Genomic DNA, 26,063 nt, shown 5'->3' on the forward strand with positions numbered 1-26,063 from the left:
GTTTTTATTATGAAATGGGCGTGCAAATAAAAACAAGTAGTATGGAGCATCTCGCAGGGAGCTTCTGTCTGATCCAAAATCCTCAACACCATTTAATGTCATCCACTTTCACATTTGAGCAGGACTTATTGCTCTGGTCATGTTTGCACAATGCAACATTATGCATGTAACAGTCTCTGCTTTGGCACTGTTTTACAGTGATTTCTATTTGTCAACATGACAGCCTATTATTTACAATTACCCCAATTTCCCAACATTGTGAAAAGATGACTATGAGACACTTTTCACAGCAGGTAAGAAGGACTTACTGCTGCCAAGAAAAATTGCTACTACAACTATGATTCAATCCTGCACTCTATCAACACATCCGTCAGTTTTTCAACATGCCTTGACTCACTGGGAGTCTTCTGCCAAATATCAGAGGTGTGAATTGTAACCATTTAAATGTTTAATGATTCATATTTTCTCTAGCGTGTGTTTATTCTTTGTCAACATCTGAGATGATATTGATTGATCCCCTGTAGCTGTACATGTTGAATATGGTTTTAATTCACAATACAAAAAAAACAACAAAAAGTCAAACATTTCCATCATTCACTGTTCCTCTTCTGACAGCTGAGAAGCCGAACTGGGTTAAATATTGACTTGCTAATATTTCATAACATTTAGTGAAGCTTGGAGTTACCAAATCACTTGGTTTATCACGTGGGAAAAAACATAGTACTTCTTTAAAAAAAACACAAAATGATGCAATTAATGTGACTACACTTTCATCTCTTTGTAGCTTCATGTCTAGATTTGTACTAGAAACAGCAACCACTCCGGTGGCTTACAATGCTTAGGTGTTGCCTTACAGTGGCTTTGTTGCTTTAGGCATATAGTGTTAAAATCCTCAGGGAACATAGAGTATTTTCCAGCTGCTTTGCCCAAACTATGTTTTCGTCACCCTGAAGGCAACACAAGTAGAATTTCTGATCTGATGCACAACAAACCTTTCAAATATCTGTGAATATTGATGCATTGTTTATTCAGTCCAGTTTCAGCTGTATCGCCTCACTTTAAGATCTAATTGCTGGGAGCGTTATCCAACAATGTTGTCACATCTATCACTAATGCTGCGACAGGAGACACTGTAACAAGTTTATTTGCTCTTAGAAAGGTAATAAATATGCAAGCTCTCCTCTAGAAACTCCTTACTTCTGGAATAGACTGCAAAATCAGTTTTGTTGTTAGTTTTTTGTTTGTTCTCATATGGAGCTGCCACAGAGGTTTACCACATAAAAAAATACAATAAATGCATCTCTTGCCTAATCACCGGTGTCAGCAAATCACGTGAAATATAAAATTAGAGTAATCGTACTGGGGGTGTAACATGGCACCTGATGCTCTAAATTTGTACATTAAAAGAAAATGAAAGTGTTTCATCAGCAATGTAAGGAAAAAGTCTCCTTATCAAGTATTTCTTCCTGCAGTGTCTGTAAAAACAGATTTATTACATCTGCCAGTGCAGTGAGATATTATCAACCAGCTTCCAAGGCAAAATTCCTTTTGAATTATTTTCTAATACTAAGTTTAATTGTTTTTGACTATTGCAATGACCTGCCTCATTATTTTCTTAAAAAGTGGATTTCTCTTTGAAATGGATTGAAATATTCTTATTGCACTGCACAGAAAATAAGGTTTTTATGACACAAACAGAAATAGACAGACACTACTTTGTGAAGGAATATTCAATGTCTTATTGACTGAGAGTCTGTGCCATTGTATGTGAGTACTGTATGTGTGTGCATGAGACCTCTCCCACTTGTGGTTGTCTTTTCTCCCAGACCGTAGGAGGCCTGCAGTCTCTCACATCAGGACGCTAGACGTATGCATGCCACCAACACACGCAAACACACACACACACACACACACACACACACACACAAAATAACTGACACAAACTTGTGCACACACACAGTTCTGTGATGTTAAGGCTGATTGACAGACACACATGCTGTGAGGCAAGAAAGTGTTAAAGTTTAAGGACACATTGTAAGCCAAACAGTCATTTTACCTCCCACCTGACCAGATAAAATCAACTTCTTTCTGTCAGAAGATGCACCAACATGTTTGAAGTGTAAATACTGTAGAGATGTTTGATTTAGTCCCATTGTTGTGTAGAGAGAGGCAGGTAAGAGCAGTAAAGGAAATGTGGTAGAGTGATCTGTTGTTTGATTAAAAAAACTCATAAACCCACACTAAAGGTCACAGGTTTGATTTTTGCAACAGCCAATGTAATACATAACCACCTTGTATCTGGTTGAAGCAAGTTTGAAGTCCCTCTACTCGCACTGCATGCTGCACTGGACAAATATTAAAATGTACTGGATACGAAAGCATTTAAGTGAATAAGAAGAATATAAGGCTGGCATACTGTCAACAGATTCAATGACGAGACCGAAACAGACTGAAAATAGTTCCCAACAAATGCACTAGTGAGTCCTGTTTTAAGTGATGTTTGCTAAAAACTACAGCTGTTTAAGATATTACCTAACCTTTTCAAACAAAACAGCCTAGAGCCATGCTAGCAGACAGACATGCTAACATCGGCATGCTACCATGCTCACAATGACAATGCTCACATGCTGATGTTTATCAAGTACGTTCACCATGTCCACCATCTTAGTTTAGTGTGTCAGTGTCAGCATTAATGTTTTTGGGTTTGCATCCAGATTCCCATCTGTTGTAGGTTAAGGTTGGGGAAAGATAATGGTTTTTGTTAAAACTTGTGTCTGAAGTCACTGCAGACATTTTCTCTATTAAACAAGATCACGATCTTTCCCTACTGTTAACCAAGTGCAGCAAATCCCTAAATATCCCATAAGACTTTTACATCTGCATCGTCTCACATAATGAAATGCTTTGTACCTCAGTGTAACCTAAGTACATTTTAGCAGACAGGCCTCATTGTTTCTAAATCCTTCACATTTTGCATATAGGAATAGAGTAGGAGTCGGTGGTGCACTGACCTATAAGCTTCATTGCACTTGAAAACAGCAGTTAGTTTCTCTTGGATTATTTCATTTTATGGCATTTTAATGCAATACAACCATATATTTTAGCATGTAAACAAATGGCTTACACAATTGCTGGAATCGTGGACTTTTTAGACCTCAGCCAGCACTTTAAAATGAGGTTACAAAGAGAGGTTTGCCACAAAGAAAACAGTGTTATGACCCATATTCACACTGACTGTGGGCTTGTCACTTTCTTTGATTCGTTCTCAGTCCAACTGAACCCAAGTGTTGACTATGTGTTTGTGTGATTTCAGTGAAACTTGAATATCAGTGAGACCAAGCAGTTGATTTTCTGGCCTCTAATTAAAAAGACAAAACTGCTGACTTTTCTCTGGTGTCAGCAAATAGAGCCTGTATTTGAACAACATCTTAGTGTGTGCTGAAATTAGTTATAATCTGGGATTGTGGGTATTTTAATGCAGAGATATACAGTAGGCTGTCTTCTCCTTCATCATTCTTAAAGGAGAAACATTTCTGACATGAATTCTCAATTTTCTTGTACATAAATATGTTCTAGGCACTATTCATCTCTTAAATATTGTCACACTCCTAATATTATGAGGGAGCTCATTGTGGCCTTATTTCCTCAGGGGACAAAGAGGATGTATTATTAACATTAATAGTAAAAAATAATAATAATTTGTAGTTATATAGCACCTTTTAATTATTATATATTTCAAAATAGTATTTGACTTCATCAGAGCCCTGCCTTGGAGTCCTTCTGAAAAGAAAACAAGGGCTGAACCTAATAATTGTTTCAAATAATCAATTCATCTGATTAGTTTCTCAATTACAGCAGTTGTTTATTCTATAAGATACACCTAAAAAAACAGCTTTTCCCTGAGCCCAATGTGACATCATCAAATGTCTTGTTTTGTCCAAAAATATTCAATTTAATTTCATGTTAAGAGAAGGAAAAGCAGCAAATTCACGATTTTTCCTATTTTATGCATTAATTTGCTGGTCAGGAATGTATCACAGCCCAAGCATGATAGAAATGAAGGATGACAAAAATCAGATCAACGTGCTGTTTAGAAAGGCAGGTTTTGTTAATGCTCTGACTCCAGACTTATTGGAGGTTTGAGAGAACGAAGGCCAAACTGCAGCTTGTTCTGCGTCATTAAGGCCATTCATCATACAGTAAACACCTGATGATGTTTACCTGCCCCACTGAGAGAAGAGAGAGGTTAGGGTTGGGTTATGCAGTGGTTAGATTAATTTAATGAACATGTGTATGTTCAATAAGTCCTAATATGAACACCACTGCAATATACTGGAAGTTCAGCATCCCTGAAAATGACCAGAATGTACCGTGAAATGATTTTAAGCATCTTTACTCACTCAGTAGTAGTTTCACAAACACTTGTTGACTTCCTCTCATTGACTTCCCCTGAGAAGATCCCCCTGTCTCCACTGTAAGTGACGCTCCAATACTCAAGTAGATATCTGTGACACTGACCCACCAAGAACTGGTTTATAACACACTATAATGTAGTTTTACACAGCCATAAGGACATTTATAAGTGTTTGTACAGTACTTTTTGACAAATATATTTATAAACACTTATATCTGGTTACAACTACATTGGTGTATTATAAACCACTTATCACATGTTTCTATACTGTTTATGACAAATGCAGGGACTTGAAGTGTTGCCAACATCTGCTGTGAAAAAGGCCTATATACTCATTCACAATTCCCTATATAATAATATTTCAGTAGTTACTAGTACTCTATAGTGAGAAGTAAGATGAGATCTCGAACACCTATGAATCATCATTTTGTGCTGTCAGTCACAGGTGTATTCCACAGCTAAAAGTAAAGCATATAGCATTGTGAGAGTTTTTAAAGGAGACGTGCTCATTTTCAGGTTCATACATTTATTTTGGGTTTCTACTAGAACATGTTTACATGCTTTAATGTTAAAAAAATCCATATATAATAATACCTGTATGTTTCAGTGCCTGTCTTTTTCAGCCCCCCTCCTAAAAAGCCCAGTCTGCTCTAATTGGCTTGGGAGAAAAGTATTGTGCACCTTTGCGAATGGAAAACCGTCACGACCAGTTGAATGACAAACGCCGTGCAGATGGGAGATTTCACGTGACAGTTCAGCTCATGTTGCACGGCATTCGTCGTTCTCAATGCTTCGGTTTACATGTAGGGACCCTCATTATGCTACAAATCACAGAGAAAGGTCGACTCGGTACGCATGTGTTATTAACCCCTAGGTTCATTTTGCGCCGGAATTGTCCTTTAAGCCGTGAGTAGTCTCGCTTTGCCAGACCTTCCTGCAAAGCGCTGCGGAGGAGGGTCTGGCTAGTCCACACAGCATTCCGGGATGGGAAAAAAACGTGCTCTGGTTTATTGCCATTTCTTTAAACCAATCACAGCACCGGCAGCAGGCCCGGTGCTGCTGCAAAATAGCCTCGGGAAGGAACTTGTTTTGGTGAACACGTGTACGTTCAAAAGTTGTTTTAGTCGTGCAACAGAAAACTCAGATTGGACAGATAGTCTAGCTAGCTGTCTGGATTTACCCTGCAGAGATCTGAGGAGCAGTTAATCAGTTTAAAATTCTAACACAAAGAAAGCAGAAGGTACTGGACATCCAGTCGAAAAGAGTGAAATCCGGTGGAATTTCTGGTGGCAACGTCGTGGATATAGACTACGCCGTGGGGGAAGATACTTAGATATTTAGGGGGCGGTATTCTAATAAACATGCATGTGACATTAAAGGGGAGCCAAATATGAATGGCTTGTTGCATCCCCCCCCAAAAAAAACTGGGTTGTCTAAATTGTTGTCTTAATTCACAGTTTGTGGGCACTCCATATACCCATAAACATGTATGTGCACAAGCACTGAAAAAGAGTTTTTCATGATATGTGCCCTTTAAAGAGGGACTCGGTATTCAGTAAACAACAATTTGCTATGTAAAGATATAGTGGAGTAATGGCATCCTGAGCAGCAAATGAAGTCACACTCGGTGTGTGTGTTACAACCCGAGCTTCTCTGTGCATGTAAGTGCGTTGTGCATCGGTATCGAATGCACAAGTAGAGTACAGCCCCTTATAACTGAATGTAGTTTAAATGCTAAGGACGCTACACACAAAAGATTCATCCTGGTAAAGTTGCCAGAGTTTTAGCAACACCACACTTGACTGTTATTTACACACATTGCATTGTGTCAGTTGCTAGAGTGTCACATACAGAGCACATGATTTGGGGTTAAGTGTCTTGATGGTAGTTTTTGAGGTGGGGGTTAGGATTACTAATTCACTTTCTCCCCAGTTTTTCCAAACTCGACTTTCTGTCATCTTCTTGTACGCCAGCAGCGCTCAGGCAGGAGGTGTTATTAGTCACAATGAGTAAGGTTCAAACCACTGGATGTAGTCCTTAATTCCACATGATTCAGAGCTCACTCAGATCACTATGAACACATTTACTGCATGAGTTGACTTATATAACCATTTGGAAAACAATGCAGCCAACTTACAAAACGCACCAGAAGGTCTCAAATTCTAACATGAGAAAGAAATAATGTGGGTATATTCATAGTTATCTTGAGATATATTCAGTTAGTGTGGAGGTGTGTGAGGCCTACTTATAATTGGTTGTCTCTTTACCACTTCAACACTTTCAACAGATGGTGGTGTCGTTTTCACATCTCACTTCAAAATGGTGACTGTTTGTAGGCCACATCTCTCCTACGGACTTGTTTTGTCTCTGTACCGCCTCCCACATTTCTCTGTCAACTGAGCTGTTATTTTCAGCAGGTTAACACGCACCACTACCGTGTCTTTCTTTTCTTTCTCTCTCTCTCTCTCTCTCTCCCTCCTTTTTTTCATGACTCTCTTTCCCATGGCTCTTGTTGTTTCTGCTTCAAAACATTCAGAAGCACACAAAAGAGAGAAGAGTAGATTTTTCTATTCCTCTGCAGTGAAACTGAATCAAAAAGAGAACTACTTTGATCTGTAGTGCATTAAAGGTGACATGATTCAGACTGAACCCACGTTTTAGAAACCAACGCTTCATAGTGAAATATAAACTATGACTTGTGAATATAATGCAGAATTTATGACAAACCTTTTTTTTAATCAAAAGCCTCCCACATTTCTTTTCAATGTAGTTTTACCTGTTTCAGAATTTAACTTCACTCTTATTTTTACTTTCATTTTACATCGTCTTTCTACCTAAAATATTGGTAATACAAAAATAAAAAAACAGTAAATTGGAGCTAATACTCTCAAACAGTTTTAAGGTCTTTTTTTATTTATTTAAATGCAGAAATGAATAGATTTCTAAATGCTCTATCTCGTGTAATTTTTTTAATTTTGCTATTAATTCCTTCCTTCTGTCTTTTCTGGCTTCTTTCTTGCCCTTCTTTCTTTCATTTTCTCCCCTCTTTTAACTTAAAAATGTCAGCGGCAGAGAAAGAGAAAAAGCAGATTTCAGCTCCTCTACCCACCGTTCTCTCATCCTCTCAGCTTCCTTTTCACTTTTTGAAAGGCACACCGCGCTTGATCGCATCAAAGCCCAGCCTGAAAGTTTTCTCCTTTGCTCTCTGACTAATTTTGATAGTAAAAGACGCGGAGTAAAGCTTATCTGACTTTCCTTTATATTTTTAGGCGACACAGTCATGCTGGATTATGTCATGTTTTTCGGGTGTATTTTCTGAAATAGGTCGGTGGGACGATCGTCTCCAGCAACGGCTGTTTACGTCCCACAGAGACAAACTCATGCTCTGCTGTCTGGGGAAAAATTGTCCACCTTAGTTCTGATTTGACTTTGGGTTTACTGTTTTAGTCGCACTCTAAAAAATTGTAGTCGGCTGGTTGGTGTTTTGTCACAGGCCCCTCAATTGTGAACAACAAAGTTTAACTGTTGATGTTGCTGTAAAAAAGAATGCTAAGTAATTATTTGAACCTTGATGTGTGCACAAAGTGTGGTTTGTTTGCTTTGGGTTTGTGTTTTTCAATAAATAAAACTACCAGTAATAGTGAAACTCTGAATCAGAATGAAAATTACTTTGATCGATGATCCTTTAAAGGTGACATATAAACTCTTGAGTAGTGGGTGGAGTGGTGTTAAATGTTGGCAAACCGTTATTTTCTTTTTTAGGTATAATCTACACTTCTGAAAGTGTGCTTCAGAGTGATATTACTAGCTTAATGTGCCGAAACATTTTTAGTATTTAAAAAAATATTTATGGCACTATGTATTTTCACTTTGGCATTTACATTTTGTAAATGTGGTGTGACTTATTTCATCTTGTTTTTTTATTTAATTTAACAGCTTTAACTAAATTAAACAATATAAATTCTACAATATGAGCTTTGCCGCACTCGACAACTGTCATTTTATTTATGAAATGATTGATCATATTGAAAGTGAAGCAGATACTGACACACTAACATGACATTTGTTTGTGTCAAATTTGTTTTTCAAGATGTATGTTGGTTTCAAAATATGCTGCTAAAACTTACATATAAGCTCTAACCTGTGACTGTATTTTGTGTTAATTGGTGTCAGACTTGTTTTCTTCTTATAAATAAATCCATAAGTCATTCTGAAACTATGATGCTTTGGAGTGATAATATTACCAGAGCACCAGGGGAAATTTGCCTTGTGAAATGTTCGGTTCTCTGACAACCCACTCAGTTTCGACTGGAAAAAAAAAAAATCTTTTAACCTTTTCAGCAACAACAAATGCATGTTAAAAAAAAAAAAAAGAAGAAGAAAAGAAAAAAAAGAATGAAATGAGGGTGGCTGAATATTATTAGGGTGCTGTGTTTCTTCACTGCTGTCAACAAGTTCAAAGTAAAAAAAATCCTGATGTCGGGTGCAAAGAGTGATAATTAAGCAGGATCATACAGTCTTCTAAATTCACAATTTGACTCACTTTTTGTATTTCTTGAGTGTCTGCATATTTATATTTTCTATTTCACATCTCCTGCCATACGTGCCTGTTTGATACGTGCTTCCTTGTTTATGACTGAGATGAGCAGTTTCAAAATGAGACACACAATATCACACAGCGCGCGTCCCATATGTACGATGTTGACAATATTTATTTTCATCGATGACCCACTTGTGATTATTGTAGTTACACTTTAATTCATGATTTTGAATGTTTTGTTGAGGAAGTTTTGGTCTCTTATTATCGATTTGACTGTACGTGTGTTGATGCATTTGTTTGTGCTGATGACTCAAATGCAGCTTAACATTTTAATCATTATGTTAAAATTAAATTTAGGGACATTTTTAAAGAGCTTTATAATTATTATGACTTACTTTTCTTTGTTCTTTTTCCTATAACCCATTTGATCGGTTAAATGTTTCCTACAGTATTACAATTTGTTTCTGGAAATTATAAAAACCAAAACAGTAGATACTGTATTTTATATTTGACTCTGCCGATGAGACCTTGTTGCTGATTCGACACTAATCAATCTCTTAAGGGAGTTCTTTGAAAATGTGTGCATTTAGTGGTTAGTTTAAGCCATTAAATGTCAGACACTGAATGTTCAGTCTTCCTGATCTAAAAGGACACAATGAGTAAATATAAACATGTTTATGGTTTCAGTCAGACGGTGGTGCGTGCTCAGAGTCCGTGGGTGGCATCACTTTGTGCCAATAGCGACTGTTTACTGACTAATCACCTTGCTAACTTGTTCTCTCTGTGTGTGTGTGTGTGTGTGTGTGTGTGTGTGTGTTTACACAGTTGTATGTATCGATTTGTTTGTATGAACAGTAAATATTTGTTTGAGTCTGTGCATGTATGCATATAACGTGTATGTCGTTGTCCATATGTATATATATGTGTGTGTGTGTATGTACAGTTGGTGTGCATATGTAAAATTACCACTTATACTGCTGTACTACTGTGTGTGTGTGTGTGTGTGTGGACATACAGTATGTACTTGTGTATGTGTGTGTGAATTAATTTTGTTGTTGACGTGTTCAACTCTGTGTGTTTATGTACATATACATCAGTGTGTGTGTAATTTGTCTTGTCCATATGAACTGTGTGTGTGTGTGTGTGTGTGTGTGTGTGTGTAGATTTGGGTGCATTTGTATATGCAGTTTTTTTACAATAATAATAATAATAATATTACTACTACTACTACTACTACTACTACTAATAATAATAATAATAATAATAATAATAATAATAATAATGTTATATGTATGCATAAATGGATCTGTGTGTGTGTGCTCTCATTTCTGGCTGTGCATGTGGTTCTATGAGTGTGTGTTATTGTTTATCAGCAGATACAGATGGGTGACAAATTAATTAGGTAATACATTTGCATAATGGCAGATTCTTCCATACAGGGTATGCAGGGTCTTTGAATGTTTTATTGAGTATGACAATTATGTGAATCATATGTTGTGACTTTCACAATCACCAGATCTCAACTCAATTTAACACCTCTACGAGAGGATCTACTGACCACCATCATCCAAACACCAAATGACAGAATAGCTTTTGGAAGATCATTGACGATCTCTTCAGTTGAGTTTCATTGATTTGTAGAATCTATTATGAGCAGCATTGAAACTGTTCTGGAAGTTTGTGGTGGCCCAACATCTTATTACTGAACTTCATGTTGCTTTTTCCTTTGTCACCCATCTACGTGTATTTATGTATACATCTTTGTTTACAGTATTTGTCACCAGATGTCATCTGCTAACATGTAGCTTGTGTGTGTGTACAGTACAGTACAGCAGATGTATTTATTTTCAGGAATACATACAAATTACACTGCATTCCTTTCCGTAGCTATATATATATGAATGGTTCGTGACAACGGCTTAGTCTACAGCACTGTGTCACTCTATATGTATTTATTTGCATGCACGTGGATGTGTGAAAGAGCTTGTTCCCTCTTCTTGCTGCTCAATGTCCCTCCCTGACATTTACACATTCAAATCAGAGAACGTTTATCGTTTGAGGCACATCACAAGATTTCATTCTTTGTTTAATCACTAACATTGCTGCAGCACGTAGAGACGCTGTTTCATACTGTAAGACAGATTTGATGCTCTGTTGACGTGAAGTAAAAGCCTCACATCTCCCAGAAGTAAACTTTTCAGGAACTAAGAGACACAGCTTTGTTTTTAGCTTTTACAAGCATTTTGTTGACTTTTATATTATTTAAATTTTATTTATGCTCTTTTAAAGTTAGTTAATATATATGTTTGTTCTGGTTGGGGACCTTTGGTCCTCTGTTCCACTAAAACACACAAAAAACCACACTTAACACTGGATACTCCTTTTCCTACTTTTATGAAAATTCCTTATATACATGATTTTTGACTGATAACATGTTTCAGAAGCCTGCTACAGAAAATGATGCATTACTGTACTTCTGTTTGGGTTTTTTATATCTAATACTATTTGGATTTCTATAATTGGAGTTGTAATGTATAATACAGTACACATTTTAAAGCATACCGCTTATTTCTGTGAGTATTATTCTGTACAATCTATCAATTCTATGTTCTTGTTTCTCAGTATTGAAATGAAATACACTTCATATGTGCTGAGCTGACTTTTCACATATCATATAGACAAGCTCCAGTCTCTGTAGCTCTAAACCTGACCCGGTTTAAACTGCTGACTCCTAAGAACTAGAGCCAAAATGATGACATTTTATAATAAATGTAGTTGGTTTGAATATCTGTTAATTATTTTTTAACATACAGTAGGTAAGAAGAGAACAGGAATCCAAACCCAGTGTCTCACTCAAACAGCCTCATTTTACAGTAAATGCGCATTTCGCCATGTTTGTGTGTTATGCCGGGCCTTGCTACATGTGTAAATACACAAACAGAGCATTATATGAATAGAGTAGACAGAGTGTTGGGAAGGACTCTCTGCCGATGAGGCATTTTATTTCAGCAGCTGTTATTTTCTAGCTGATCACAAGGGCAAATACTGTACAGCGCATGTCCATGTACTGTTAAGTGCTTCAATCGAGCCCCATTTAGCAATTAAAACTAAATGAAGCTTACACCTAGCACCTTCATTAGCTTTAGGTTTTTTCGGAACACTTTTTTATTCAAGTATTAATAGTTCTGTTTCATAAACGTGACTACAATTCAGCTTACTTTATTAAACACACACAAGTACTTTTAATGCACAAATTGCACACTGCCAACAGTTATAGTAAATTCACAGTAATAGTAATCCCTGTTTTAGTCCAACAAACTTCGTCGGGAAATGGAAGTGACAACAAGTCCTCATATATATTTACATTTTTCCACAGGATAACCAATTCAAGGGACCAAGATTTGGATGGTTGATAGTGTTGTTCTGTTCCTTGAATTTGTTGTTTATTTGTTGCTTCTTTTAAAGCTGTGTATATACTGTATACTCTGTGAGGACTTGTTGTCACTTGAAATGCCTGTCGAAGGTCAATTCACTGAAATGTAGCGACGGTGTGCAGGATGATTTTAGTTTCTTTGACTGATCACTTATTTTCTTACACACCTGTCCTGTGTACAGATTTGCAAACATAATTTTTCACGAGTATGAAACCAAAATCTTACTACTAGCCATCTACTGGGACCACTTGAGTTTTATAGGTTGTTCAGTCTAGCACTAGCTTGCTAAGTTAACTGCAGATGGAGAAAAATAAATCGCTGTTGTTTGCAAATATGTTATTTTTCATCTGATTAAAAGGGAACTCCACCAATTTACAAACATCAATCAATTTACTATTCATTAGAAGTAGAACATAGTTGTATAATGGCTTCTGTGTCCATAGGCACATTACCGCCAACAACCGGACTGGTGGGATGCAGTATACTCTGTTGAATTGTGGGATACACATTGTTCTCAATACTGCTTTGAAGCAGTACTAGGAAGAGCTTGCATCAAGTATGGCTCAAGAGGACTGTGCGTTGGTATTTTTCTGAAATGGGTGTGTTGATATAAGGACAGACATGGTGACGCATTTTTTAACGGAAGGGTCTCAGTTGCATTATGGGACATGTAGGATCCAGTGTTTTTTTAGGTTGACACATACAGGATTAAAAGTTAAGATACTTCAGCCTCTGTTGATTCCACTTTGACTATTCTATACTATAAGTTAACATTTATGGATGTATTATCAAGTGAGAGATACTAAAAACCAGTGGCACACAATTGAACCTAAAGTTATCTTAGAGAATGTGAGTGCGCTATTAAAACAGAGACTGTAATATTTTGTCTGTGAACTAATTTCTTTTTCTCTGTTACTGTGTGCGAGAGTCCAACGTTTAGGGATGCTAATAATGTGGGCATCACATCGAAGTGTAAACAAAGACATTAAGAGTGTATAGAAAGAAATCAGCGCTCTGACTCGTATGTGATTTTGATTGCAATGATGTTGAACCGTAGCCTGGTCCTACCAGACTCTCGTACATTTCATTTGTACAGAGAGTCTGGCCACTCTCCATTGCCACAACAGACCGAATGGCTTCGCTCGCATCCTTCTAGCGCATGTCCTCAACGTCATCGTTCTCAGCCACTCCCTCTGTTTGGTGATTGGACCGCCAAATATTTGGCCGGAGAAAACCCAAGAATATACCGCAAACCCAGACGGAGTACTGAAGGAAAATGAAAAGAGGGCGGAGCCAGGCTAGTTGAACCCTGCAGGTTCCCAGGAATATTAGTCACATACTTAGCTTAGTCACAGTAGCTCATCATGGCTTGGTTCTAGGAATCACTCTTTTATTTTTATTGTTTATTATTTATTATTGCAGACATTACCAGGGACCTGTATATGAACCTCAGCTAAATGTAAATATGCTACAGTGGGCCATGTACTGAGAATTGAAACACATTGATTCTGGATTTTCCCTGTGCTCTGCCGCCTCATCTACTCACTGATATTAAACCTCTCACTTCCTTTTTGAAGCCGCTTTGTTTACCAGCCAACATGCTATTTTTACTGGAGGCCTCTCTGCTCGCTCAGCCTCAGTTTACTGTTGAAAAGGATGTGTCCTCTTCAGCACGTGTCTTATCTGGAACAACACACACTTACTTTTCAGTGCAACATTTTACATTATTGTGTAGAATTGCCACGTATGATTTTTTTTTAGAAATTTTCTATTAGAATCAGAATCAGCTTTAATGGCCAAGTAAGTGTGAACACATACAGGGAATTTGACTCCGGCTTTTTGTTTGCTCTCAAAGTACATACACAGAAATAGACATAGACCTACGGCTAAAAACAAGGACAACAAAGCTTAACAACGTAAACAGTAACATTTCTAATTTAGACATGAAACCATTACATTAACATTAAACATTAAAAGTTTTGGTTAGGTGCCTCTGATCTGTGTGACTTCAAGTTTTACCTTATGCAACAAAACCAAAGTTATTGCCAAATGTTATAAACCCAGGTTACATTAGAAATAATAACTTTGCCTATATGGAGACATACGCTGTGGACACTGTGTGCCATATTACTGTAATGCTTTTTAGTCATGTCTGTAATTTAACAAAGTTGTAAATCCAGCAAAAATGATGTACTGGTAAAGAGGTCCGTTGATACCATGAATCATACACCAGTTGAGCTTGGCCATTTCTTTTTCTTCTTCAACTAACTTGTGATTTCTCTTTACTTGTTGTCATGAGAAATGCAGGCAGTAGTAACATCATACACATCAAGTGATGCTTTTCTCAATGAAGAGGTGATGTAAAGTGTTGACTTTGTCCCTTCATCCTTGTTTTGTATTAGATGAGATTAAAACGTCAAGTTGTGGTTTTATTGGGGGTTATGTGTGGGACTATTTGGGATTATATTGCTTTGGACAGAACCATTCTAGCAATCTTTTTTTAGCTTAGCTATGCTAATCACGTCCTGGCCCGTGCTTCATATACACCTGAGTCATGCTGACTTCTGAAAATGACAATGGAAGAGGGTACATAGGTGAACAATGTGTGAGTTATGTGTCATTTTCAACCCTTTGGAGTAATGTACAGTATATCTCTCGTTAACATTGACACAATATAACAGGAGCTCATATTGACACAAAGTGGGATGGACACAGCTACCGGAACGCCGTCATTTTGAAATCCAATACATGTCTGTGATATACCCTTCCCTTGTAAAGCTTTTATGCTTGTTTGTGTTGGAGCTGTGTCAGAGGGGTTGTATGGTCATTTGTGATGCTGTGGTTTGTGTTATTGTTTTATTGGACTGCATTCTTTTTTTTATATAAACATGTATTTATTGATTTGTTTAATTCACAGACAATTCACAAAGATGCATTAATGCACCACCCTCCCTAAGGAAGAAACAAAAACACACAAACAAGGTTATAACATTACATAAAAGAGATACCGGACAAGATAGCATTGTGACATAAGAGTTACACCGGCATTCCTGAGGGATATATCACCTTCAAGTGTCAAAAGTTTCCCCAAGTTCACAATCCTCCAAGAATGTAAGAAAGGGACTCCAAACCTCATGACGTTTGCCTGATTTCTTTGTCATTGTGTATGTACATTTTTCAAGGACAAGGCATGCCGACAACTCTTTACTGTAAGCCAGTGACCATCAGAAGAGCCTTTTACACCCTTCCAGCAAAGCGAGATCAGGCATTTTTCTAGCAATTTATATAAATCAGTCATTTTCTTTTTGCTGTTTAATGTACAATCCTCTCTGGGTACAAATTAATTCAATTCAATTACATTTTATTTATAGTATCAAATCATAACAAGAGTTCTCTCAAGACACTTTACAGCTAGAGTAGGTCTAAACCACACTCTATAATTTACAAAGACCCAACAATTCTAGTAATTCCCCCAAGAGCAAGCATTTAGTGCGACAGTGGCGAGGAAAAACTCCCTTTTGGGGAGAAACCTCGGGTGGTGAAGAAAACTTTGTTTTAAGGAGAAACCTCGGACAGACCCAGGCTCCTTAATGGTGCCGGTTGGGAGTGTGATGAACAGTGGCAATACTAGTTACAATAAAGATAATGGAACTATGACTATAAATAGTAGTTGTAGTAGTTCATAGCGTAGCAGGGCACTGCAGGGTGTTACAGGGTGTACCAGGGCGTAGCAGGGCACTGCAGGGTGTAGTAGGGCACTGCAGGGCATAGCAGGACGTATCAGGACACTGCAGGGATTAAGAATAGTTTTGCAGTAGTTTAGGGCAATCAGGGACTGTATTTAAAACAATTTGAGAAATACATTTTTATAATTTCATTCCAAAACTTTTGTATCTTGGCAGTGAAATAAGGTGCATTTTTCTGCATTGCATTTGACACAGATATCTGTAATACTTGGATTAATTTTATTCAGTCTATCTAATATAAATCCTAATAATCCAACTATTCTTAATCAGTTTGAGATGGGTATGTATTGTTAGTAGTTGAGCCCCTGAGCTCATTTCACTCTCCCTCTGAGATATCTTCTTGAAGGTCATTTGAGTGTTTTTATGCTCAGTAGAACCTTTATGCTTTTTCACCAGTATGTTGTAGAGTGAGGATTATTGGACTGCATAAAGCATAAAATGGGTGTTGCTAAAAAAAGACAAGACGCCTGACAGTGATATAATTGGTTCATTGGTATAACTGGTTCCTTGCTCAATGAAATAATAGTTAGAATAACAACAGATAACGCGGTGCTCTGGCTCCACATGTCATGAATGTTTTTGTGCCTAAACAGGTTTAACAGGATGGAAATTAGTGTTGCGTTTTAAAATGTATATTTGTGAAAAATCGGAGAAAAAGACTTTGATGAACTTGCGCTTCCGCAGATGGTGATCATAGGAGAGCCTCAGACAGTTTCCCAATGAACACCACAAAAGGTTTATTAAAGCAGATATTATTTTTAAGAGGAACCATAATGTTGGCTCACTTCTGATGTCTGACTAAAGTTTTTTCTGCTGCATTTACAGTCAGGCTCAGGTCAATGGATTTGGGATGCTGAAATTTACTGGTTGGTCTCATCCAAACCCAAAATCTGTGACAGGAGAAGCCTACTCAACGTAGGCACAAATATTTATATTAGGCCTACATTGCGCTACATGGGTTGAGCAGTTTACTTTTTTTTCTTTATTGATTAATCTAGTATTATTTACCCTATTAATTGATATATCTTTTATTCTAATAAATGTCAGACAGTAGTGAAAAAATGCCTGTAAACTAAACCCCAAGGTGACATCTTCAAAGGTCTTGTTTTGTCTGACCAACAGTTCAAATCTGAAAGATATTCAGTTTATAGCTATATAAAACATTGACTAATTATTTCCGTTCTATTAGATTACATTTACTAATCCCATTAAAGCTCTATTACTTTGACACAATGCGGAGTCGGTTTGTTCACAGTTTAACCAGGAGGAGTATGATAGGAGGATGTATTACAGCCTGGTGCTGGAGCTACAAGTGTGGAGCATGTAGCCCCTAACAAAAGAGACTCGTATTTGTATGTTGTGTGTGCTTGTTAAACCACAATTGTCTCGTTTTCTATTTCTATATGATGTAACGTGTGGGTGTGTGAGGCTTTAAAGTTTGAAGAAACCTTTAACGCAGTTGTACTGAATAACAAAAGTAAAGTAACAAGTAACAAATTTAGTTTTTGCTGAGTTATTAGTGAATTAATGTGATTACTTTTATGAGTACATTTCTCAAATAACTATCCACGCACTGGTTATATTCTATATGTTTTTGTGTTGTTGCATCTACCCCCTGTTAAGTTTGAGACTTACCTACAAAAACGTCACATAAATGTATTTGCACAATTTGTGCAATTATGTTTTTATTGTTACCATTATTTTACATTAACAGTCATGATAACAATAGGAGCAGCAGTAGTAGCCACATAAGTAATACAAATTAAGAGCTTTCATACTTCCATAATGCAGTTTTGGCTGAATTTCAGAAGAAATACAGCTTGAATATTGTACCACAAGTACATAGTATGTTGTCAATATAGGAGGGAAAGTTTTTTTTTAAGTAACTATTAAAATATAAGTTCATATTATTCACAATAATAAACAGTATAATAATAACATTATGACAGCAGCTGTTTGATACAATGACATTTCAACAATGTAGAGTGAGAAAATATATTGAAAACTGTAGCAAGGAATACAAATTCAGCTACAGCCAGATGCTAATGAATGGGGGAAATTGGGGGAAATTTTTATTAAATCTAATTCCACTTTTGTTAGCTTAGCTTGATATTTTACATTTATGCATTTACAGGACGTGATTCTAAACCTGCTATATAGGCATTTGTCAGTTTTCAAGTGTAAAGTGAACAATAGTCTTCAATCATCGTGGGTCACCCTGACTCTGCAGCACTGTGAAAACACACCGATGTTCACACCTTTATATTGATTTAGTGATGCAATATTTGTAGTCATTCTGTCATCGTAGGGGTACATTTGGTATAGGAGGTTTGGGCTGTGGGCTAATTAAGGATAAGGATGTGTTTTATAACAATTCAGGTTTAGGTTATTGAAATGTGAGGTCCTCAGTAGGATACAGCAGCTATGATGCACAGTGCGTGTGGATGCAGACAGTGACCCCCAGGCAGAGTTGTTGTTGCATCAGCTGACTGTCTACTCTGTTCACAACAGCATGGGAAGAAGAAACTGAGAGAGAGGAAGAAAGAGACAAAAAAAGAAGAAAAAACTTGAAATGCAAGCCTGGTTTAATACAGTACACTTCAGTAAGTTTGTTTTTCCAGGACCAAAATGTATAGAGAACTTCACAGACAGTGAGACAGTGGGAACAGGTCATGTCAACAACACATAAAGATTCAGTAATGATAATGAAGTATAATGAATGAAAAATTAGGATTAGTGTTATAGTATACTATAGTGTAGTGGTATCGAAGAACCTGTGAAGCTCCAGTGCAATTTTATGATAGTGATAAAGACACAAGGCAGAATGGCAAGGATGATGGCCAAAGTTTTATTATTATTATTATATTTTTATTATTATTATTATTACTTTACGGCACTTTACTGCAGCGTCAATAATTCAATATTTTGTATTAGAAATCCTCGGAGAAAAAGAAAAATTGTGGTTCATGCTGGAGACAAAAGAACAACAAAGGTTTAAAAAGGATATAAATAACACTGAAATGAATTTGAATAAATATCCTTAAAAATGAAATAGATGACACAGATTAAAAGTTGACCAGCCCCATCCGGTCTTCTCTCTCTCTCTCTCTCTCTCTCTCTCTCTCTCTCTCTCTCGCTCTCTCTCTCTCTATTCAATTCAATTTAATTTGCTTTATTGGCATGAACAAAGAAAACATATTGTTGCCAAAGCAGTTTACAGAAAATGCATATATAGTACATATCACATATTAAATACATACTGTAGGTGTCACATAGATTCTATACTGCACTGATCGTTATACAACACACAACATTACAAAACAATTACATAACACAATATAATACTTAACCGTTTTGTACAATATAATTACTGTACGATACTAAACCAATCTGTAATGTTGGGATCTTATAGTGGTGAGTCCCTCAGGTTGTGGCAGGCAGATACATATTTAGCTGCCAGTGGAGCTGCTGTCCCTTTTCCTAAGAGAACTATCAGCTTCTTTTCTGATGTTAACATTGGAAAATTTGCTATTTTTTGGCTATTATTCCAAAGTGTAAAGCTCTTAGTGAATAGAATTTTTCACAGTGGAGCAGGAAGTGTATCTCTGTTTCTACCTCCCCTGTTGAGCAGTGAGCACATATACGCTCCTCTCTGGGCAGCCATGTCTGTCTGAGTCTTCCTGTCTCTACAGCCAGTTGGTGGACACTGAGCCTGTATTTAGTCAGGATCTGTCTCTGCTTCAGATCTCTGACAGCAGATACCCCGCCAGTTTATATTCTCAAATAACAATTTAGTCTACTTTGTGTTTTGTTCGATTTTTCCAATATTCTAAATATTTATCTTTTGAATGATTCTGTAGTATCTGACGCCATATGACTTTGATTTGAGTTATAGGGGGACATTAAAGATACCACAATTCATAATTATAATAATCTCTATCTCTCTCTCTCTCACACACACACACACACACACACACACACACACACACACACACACACACACACACACACACACACATGTGCACAAACAGCCTTTGTGTTTAGTCAAATGCTGCCCACACAAAAGGCCCCTTTTGTATCTGTCTGCTGTGTGTGTGGGATGTCTTTTCAGACATGGCCTCATGTGTCAAACAATACATTAACCCATGTGAGTGGTGAGTGAGCTTAAGTGTGAGAAACATCACAAAAAATGTCCCAGACTCTAAAACCAGGGTTCCCGTGGCCTTGAAAAGTGTAGAAAAGTTAAGGGGTTAAAATTTGTTTTTCTGGACTGAAGAGGGGGAATTCTGTGAAAACTTACATTGTTACAAATTTCACAGCATAACATTTTACCTTGGCCAGAGAAATCTTTGGTTTTCAGTCCCAATAGTTAGGATATCTCTAATGCACCTGTTAGCAGTTTTCAAAGAAAGTGATGCCATACAGTAAGTCATGTCGTGCAGATCCAGATGTATTTTTTCCCCGATCCGAACGATTGTTTTATTACAGGATTACTTAACAGTCAGAGAGAGACATGTTATCTATTAAGTCAGGAATTACTGCACGTATTACTTGGATGGAAAAAAATAATCGGACACAATTTTAGATGTGTATTGTTTTTTTAAATAAAATAAAATTCTCTAAACATTTGTTGTTATTGAAATTACAAATTTTAAGAATTGTGTGGCTTTGGTTGAAAACTTTTACTTTAATAATGTATATAATTGGATATACCGATGATGTAGAAAACCTGTATTTGAAATGTATGTTTCACTCAATTATGAATCAAAATTTAGTCATCCAGCATCTTTTGGTGGTTTGAGTAAATGACTCCATTGATTTCAGCGCTGAGGGCATTTTGGTTTTTCAGATAGAAAAAGTCTGTGCAGCAGTGGAAACAGGGTCAATCCAGTTTACTGTGAGAAAAATGTTCATATTGAGCTGTACAGCATGCAGCTCTTTCTGAACGGAAATGGTTATTTCTCAATAAGAGCGTGCCAAGTGTGTGTTTACCTCCACACAAGCTTTGCTCCAATTATACACGTTTATGAGTCAGCTGAAAGGAGTGTGGTATCATATTGTGTCAAAGAAAATTAGAATATCAAAAAGAGAACTTGGGCAACATTTTCTTTGAAGCCTTACACTTGTCAATGGGTGTATGTAAGGGCAGGACACAGTAAATGCTTCTTATCAATGCCAGATGTAAGACAGAACAAGCCTGCTTTATGTCCAAATAAGATTGAACAGGTGTGTTTTTATTAACTTATAGATGATTAAAGGTGTCTGCATTAGGCCTGTTCACTTGCGTACGGAGAGGTGTAACACTGAACAATGCTAATGCAGGGCTTTGATTGCATTTTGCTTTTTAAACCTGTGACGCCAAGTTAATGCAAGAACATCATTTAACTAGCTGGCTGCATCGAAAAACCAGTCTTTCCTTTCAAAATTCCCATCTGTACTTTTCCCCATAAAAACAAAATGACAAAATACAAATAGGGTAAGATAATACGTGATTGAAATAATAACAAGTGTTACCTTTTCAAAACACGAGGCAAATGGGTACACTCCGTGAAAATAAGTATTTGCTTGTTTTAAAAATGCAGTTTAGTACTCAAAGGCTAAATGATTTGTTAAAATGGAGATTTGTTTGTTTTACAGGGCTAAGGTGCAGGATTGAGAAACGTCTCACCACAGGACCATCAGGCTAGTTTCCACCACATTTACCCATCCTGACAACTGATGGGGAAACCACCTCAGCGAAGCTCATCGGGTAGGAGTTAACATGTAAGTGACAGTGATGGGGACCTATTGAAAAGTTCCTAAACGATCAAAACACGGAGAGTCCCTGACCTGCAGTGAATGTGGTTCACAAGCCTACATTACCTTATGTCTGCTATTGCCTGCTCATTTCTACAGCTCTCAGAAAAAAGCTCCAACCCAGAGTGCTGTCATTTCTCCAGCAACAGCTTTGCCCAAGTTTTCTTTTTGTGGTTAATTTTTGTTTTATCAGTACATATTTTATTGTCCTGTCAAGTGTGTGACACTTAGTCATTGTTTTAATCTGGAAAACCTGTATTGTAAAAAAAGATTTAAGGTATGAAAGAATCCTCTGACACAGTCTCTTTGTTCCTGTATGCAGGTTAGAGCAGGGTGGTGCTGTTGCTGAAAGACATGCAGCGTGTGGTTCCCTGAGTGTAAAATACCATACCTCCCTCCCTCACACTGCAAGTTAAATGGATCTGGCACAAATTTGGCTGAATTCTAAAATGACTCAGGGGCAACCAATTCAGAGTTAAAAATCAAGCTTAAAAAATTTTTTTTTAAGTGGGGTTGTATGAAGTACTCATCCACAGTGTATTAGCTAAAGTAAATGGCGGTCGGCACATCCCCCGTTTACCGACACAGAAGCTAAGCAATATACTGTAATTAAGGTGGCTGTGGCTTTGCAGGTAGAGCGGTTGTTTACCAACGGGAAGTCTGTAGTTCGATCCCTGGCTTCTGCAGTCTACATATTGAAGTGTCCTTGGGCAAGATGAATGTTTATCTGATGAGCAAGGGGCACCTTGTATGGTAGCCTCAGCCACCAGTGTATGAATGTGTGTGTGTGTGTGTGTGTGTGTGTGTGTGTGTGTGTGTGTGTGTGTGTGTGTGTGAATGCTTTGAGCGGTTGCTTAGACTAGAAAAGTGCCATATAAATGTAATCCTTTTACTACTGTGGCTGGCAGCAGCAAAACAATTGTTAGCCACTATTTTTTTTTAATCAGTTTTAATGTACGCTATATTTTGAATATTTCAATCCAAATTAACCCTTTTAAAACACCAAAACCACACAATAGCACAAACTAATAACTAACCGATCGAGGCAGCGTAGACCAGCAACTCCCATGTTCTGGGAGCTAACGATACTGTTTTTGTCAAAGACGTCTGGCAGCTGGGGCGGTCTCTAGCTCACCCATTAAGAGCGTTCGCCCCATTTTGGCTGAGTACTGCAGCGGCGCGGGTTCGAATCCGACCTGCTGCCCTTTGCTGCGTGTCATCCCACATCTCTCTCCCCCTTTCATGCTTATCCACTGTCTCTATGTAATAAAGGGAAAAGTCCCCCCAAAAATAATAAATAGCAGCTTTGGCATATATGGATATGACGGCTTAAGTTCCCTATTGGCAAGGGGAATCTGACGAAAATTGTAGGCTTTTCATTAACACCTAACATAGCCCAAATCTTATGCCACATCCTCCCTCCTCTTCTCTCCGCCTTCAGCTATCCTCCGTGGTCTACCCTTTACATTTTAGCCTTCCGGTCGACTCTAACGCTGGTTGACTGAAAGTGAGTGCAGATACAGCGGCTCAGATTAATTAGCTAAAGTGGAGTTCATCCATTCATCACAAAGTCCAAATGATCAATAATATAAGTGTCATGGCGTCAGAGAGGGCAAAAATACTGGTGTCAACACCAGAAGCTCATACGTCAGTATGTGTGTGAATGGGTGTATGTAACCGGTGTTTGTTGCTTTAAACATCACAGAGAGAGAGAGACTGCATGGCAACAGTGGCGATGCCAAGAACTATAAAGCAACTGATAACAGCAGCTGACGAAGCATTTAGAAAGAGGTTGGAGTGACACTGCATTAAACAAGTAAAACTAGAACTTTTGTTAAGGTTACATATTGATTGATTTTAATATGAGGGTTGCCAGCAGTACAGACGACCTGTTTGTACAATAAAGGCAAATAAATGTGGTTGCAATTTCTTATTATATAACTGAGAACTTACCTCAGTCGTAGTTCAGTGTTATCACAGTAACCTCCAGTATCTGGAGTTCTCTGATTTGACCAGTCACAACATGTTTACACCTTCATCACAGTTATTTATGTGTTAGCAAGTTGCTCGTGCGTTTAACTACAGCAGCTTATGTTTTGTCTGTCCGTTTGTTGGAACACTTGCAAGGACAACATGTCAAATGTTAGAGAATTATTGGTACAAAGCCACTGAATCAGTTATTGCTTTTTAAATGTTATTGCTCAACAATACTGGCTTAGTCAATTTTCTACCTTGTCTACCTTGACCTTTATGTAATTTTAAGTCTAAAAGGCTTTCATTAGCCTGGTTAGTCACACAATGTTTCTATGGTTACAGATCTTGGTCACAGAGAAAACAAATAAGCGATATTTTAAATACTCATACATTAACTAATAGAGATGCACCGATTGACCGGCTGGTGACCGGAATTGGCCGATTTTCACGTGATCGGCCATGACCGGTGACCGGCTGGTCAGTCTGACATATGCCGATTTTATGCCGGCCAAATGCTGTAAATAAATAACATTGTAAAGGCTACCATACACAATGCATAGGAATTATATATAGGCTAGCAGCAAATAATAACAATAAACCCACTAATAATTACATTATCTTAATGCAGTATAACTACTGTAGCATGTAAATAATGCACATAAAATACAAACGTGAGCAAGGGCGTTCAACAATCGCCATTAGCCTATATCGAATCAACAGCCACATGCAACTTAGCTAGCAAGAACACAAACAACAAAATCACCAGCTAACAATGAACTGACAACAAGTTATACGACTTACAGTTCTCAAGGATGCACACACACACACACACACACACACACACACACACACACACACACACACACACACACACACGCAATCTCAACTGGCTAGTTATCCCTCGGACAGCGAGTCTCTTTTTTCTTTCTCTCACTTTTCCGCCGGGTGGTGCGCATACCCGCTCGCGGTGTGAAGCGCATGTCCGCGCTATTCTCCGACATGCTCTCTAACAATCACTGCTTATAGACGGTATTTTTTACAAATGCATTATCTGTTTTCCCTGTTTTCATACAGAAGTTTAGTTTGCTAAATATAGCACATTTTTTTTGTTGAATATTGGATGTGAAAAGAAGGAAATGGTTCTTCCATAACATTGCACTTTAAATGTGTGTTTATTTCCCACACCAGGAGGAATTTATATAGTTCTATTTTATAGCGATCGATTATCTGTTCAAAAAATTGTCTGTGTTCTTTCCAAAATGTAAAATGTTCTATTAAAGAAAAGATAGAAAATAAATATTTGTGTGTGCTTTAAAGTGGTTAGAAAAAATCAAATCGGAATCGGCTAAAATTGGTATCGGCAGGTCAAACTCAATGAAAAATCGAAAATCGGAATCGGCCTAGAAAATTGTAATCAGTGCATCTCTATTCACCAAAGTAACATGTTATCAGGAGAGGGTGGTTGGATGTGACAGAAAAAGTGGGAGTTTGCCACGGGAGACAGCTGCCACCTCTTCATGATTTTGTAATTGGAACCCAAACATGATTGTTTTCTAACCCAACCAACTACTTATTTCAACACAAACCATGCTCTTTCCCTACCAAGTTGTGTTTGTGTCTAAACCTAACCAAACCGTAACCATAGTGTTGTCACATCATGAAACAGATTACCTTTTCAACAGTGATTTGGAACGGTTTTGGAAGGCGCCGACAAACAATGTCCTCCCGCCCTAGGGGCGTCAGATCATAAAAAAGCTTTTTGTCATTCTAAAGGGCAGTTACAAACAACAAATTTTGTCATTTAATTAAAAGTACCTGACAAACTGTCATTTAAACAGTTTTCTTTTTTGTACAGATTAAACAAACAAGGTGTAGCATGTTTATTTGTGAGCTTTGGACATGCTGTTTCGGACAGTTCAGACAGAACCAGGGTAGCCGTTTCCCCCTTTTTATTTTTGTATGCTAAGATAAGCTAACTGGATGCTGGTTACATATTTACCATACAAACATGAGTGGTATTGATCTTCTCATCTAACTCGGCATAAATCGACACACGTTACCCAAAATGTCGAACTATTAGACATTGGTTTGGACAGTATGTCTGGCAGCATCTCTTAAACTTTCTTCCAGAAATCGGCAGACTTATTTAATTTTTGTGT

General features: G+C 37.5%; 1 long non-coding RNA gene across 2 annotated transcripts in view; it reads left to right on the plus strand.

Annotated features, from left to right (window-relative positions):
- LOC116061688 overlaps nucleotides 1–26,063 on the plus strand; it is an 85,440-nt gene that overhangs the window by 43,432 nt on the left and 15,945 nt on the right. For both annotated transcript variants that reach the window (XR_004895188.1, XR_004107772.2), the window contains exon 3: nucleotides 21,772–21,897. This is a non-coding gene — a long non-coding RNA (uncharacterized LOC116061688). The remainder of the gene's footprint in view (nucleotides 1–21,771; nucleotides 21,898–26,063) is intronic.

Source organism: Sander lucioperca, chromosome 15, assembly GCF_008315115.2.
Source record: "Sander lucioperca isolate FBNREF2018 chromosome 15, SLUC_FBN_1.2, whole genome shotgun sequence".
Classification (NCBI taxonomy): Eukaryota; Metazoa; Chordata; class Actinopteri; order Perciformes; family Percidae; genus Sander; species Sander lucioperca.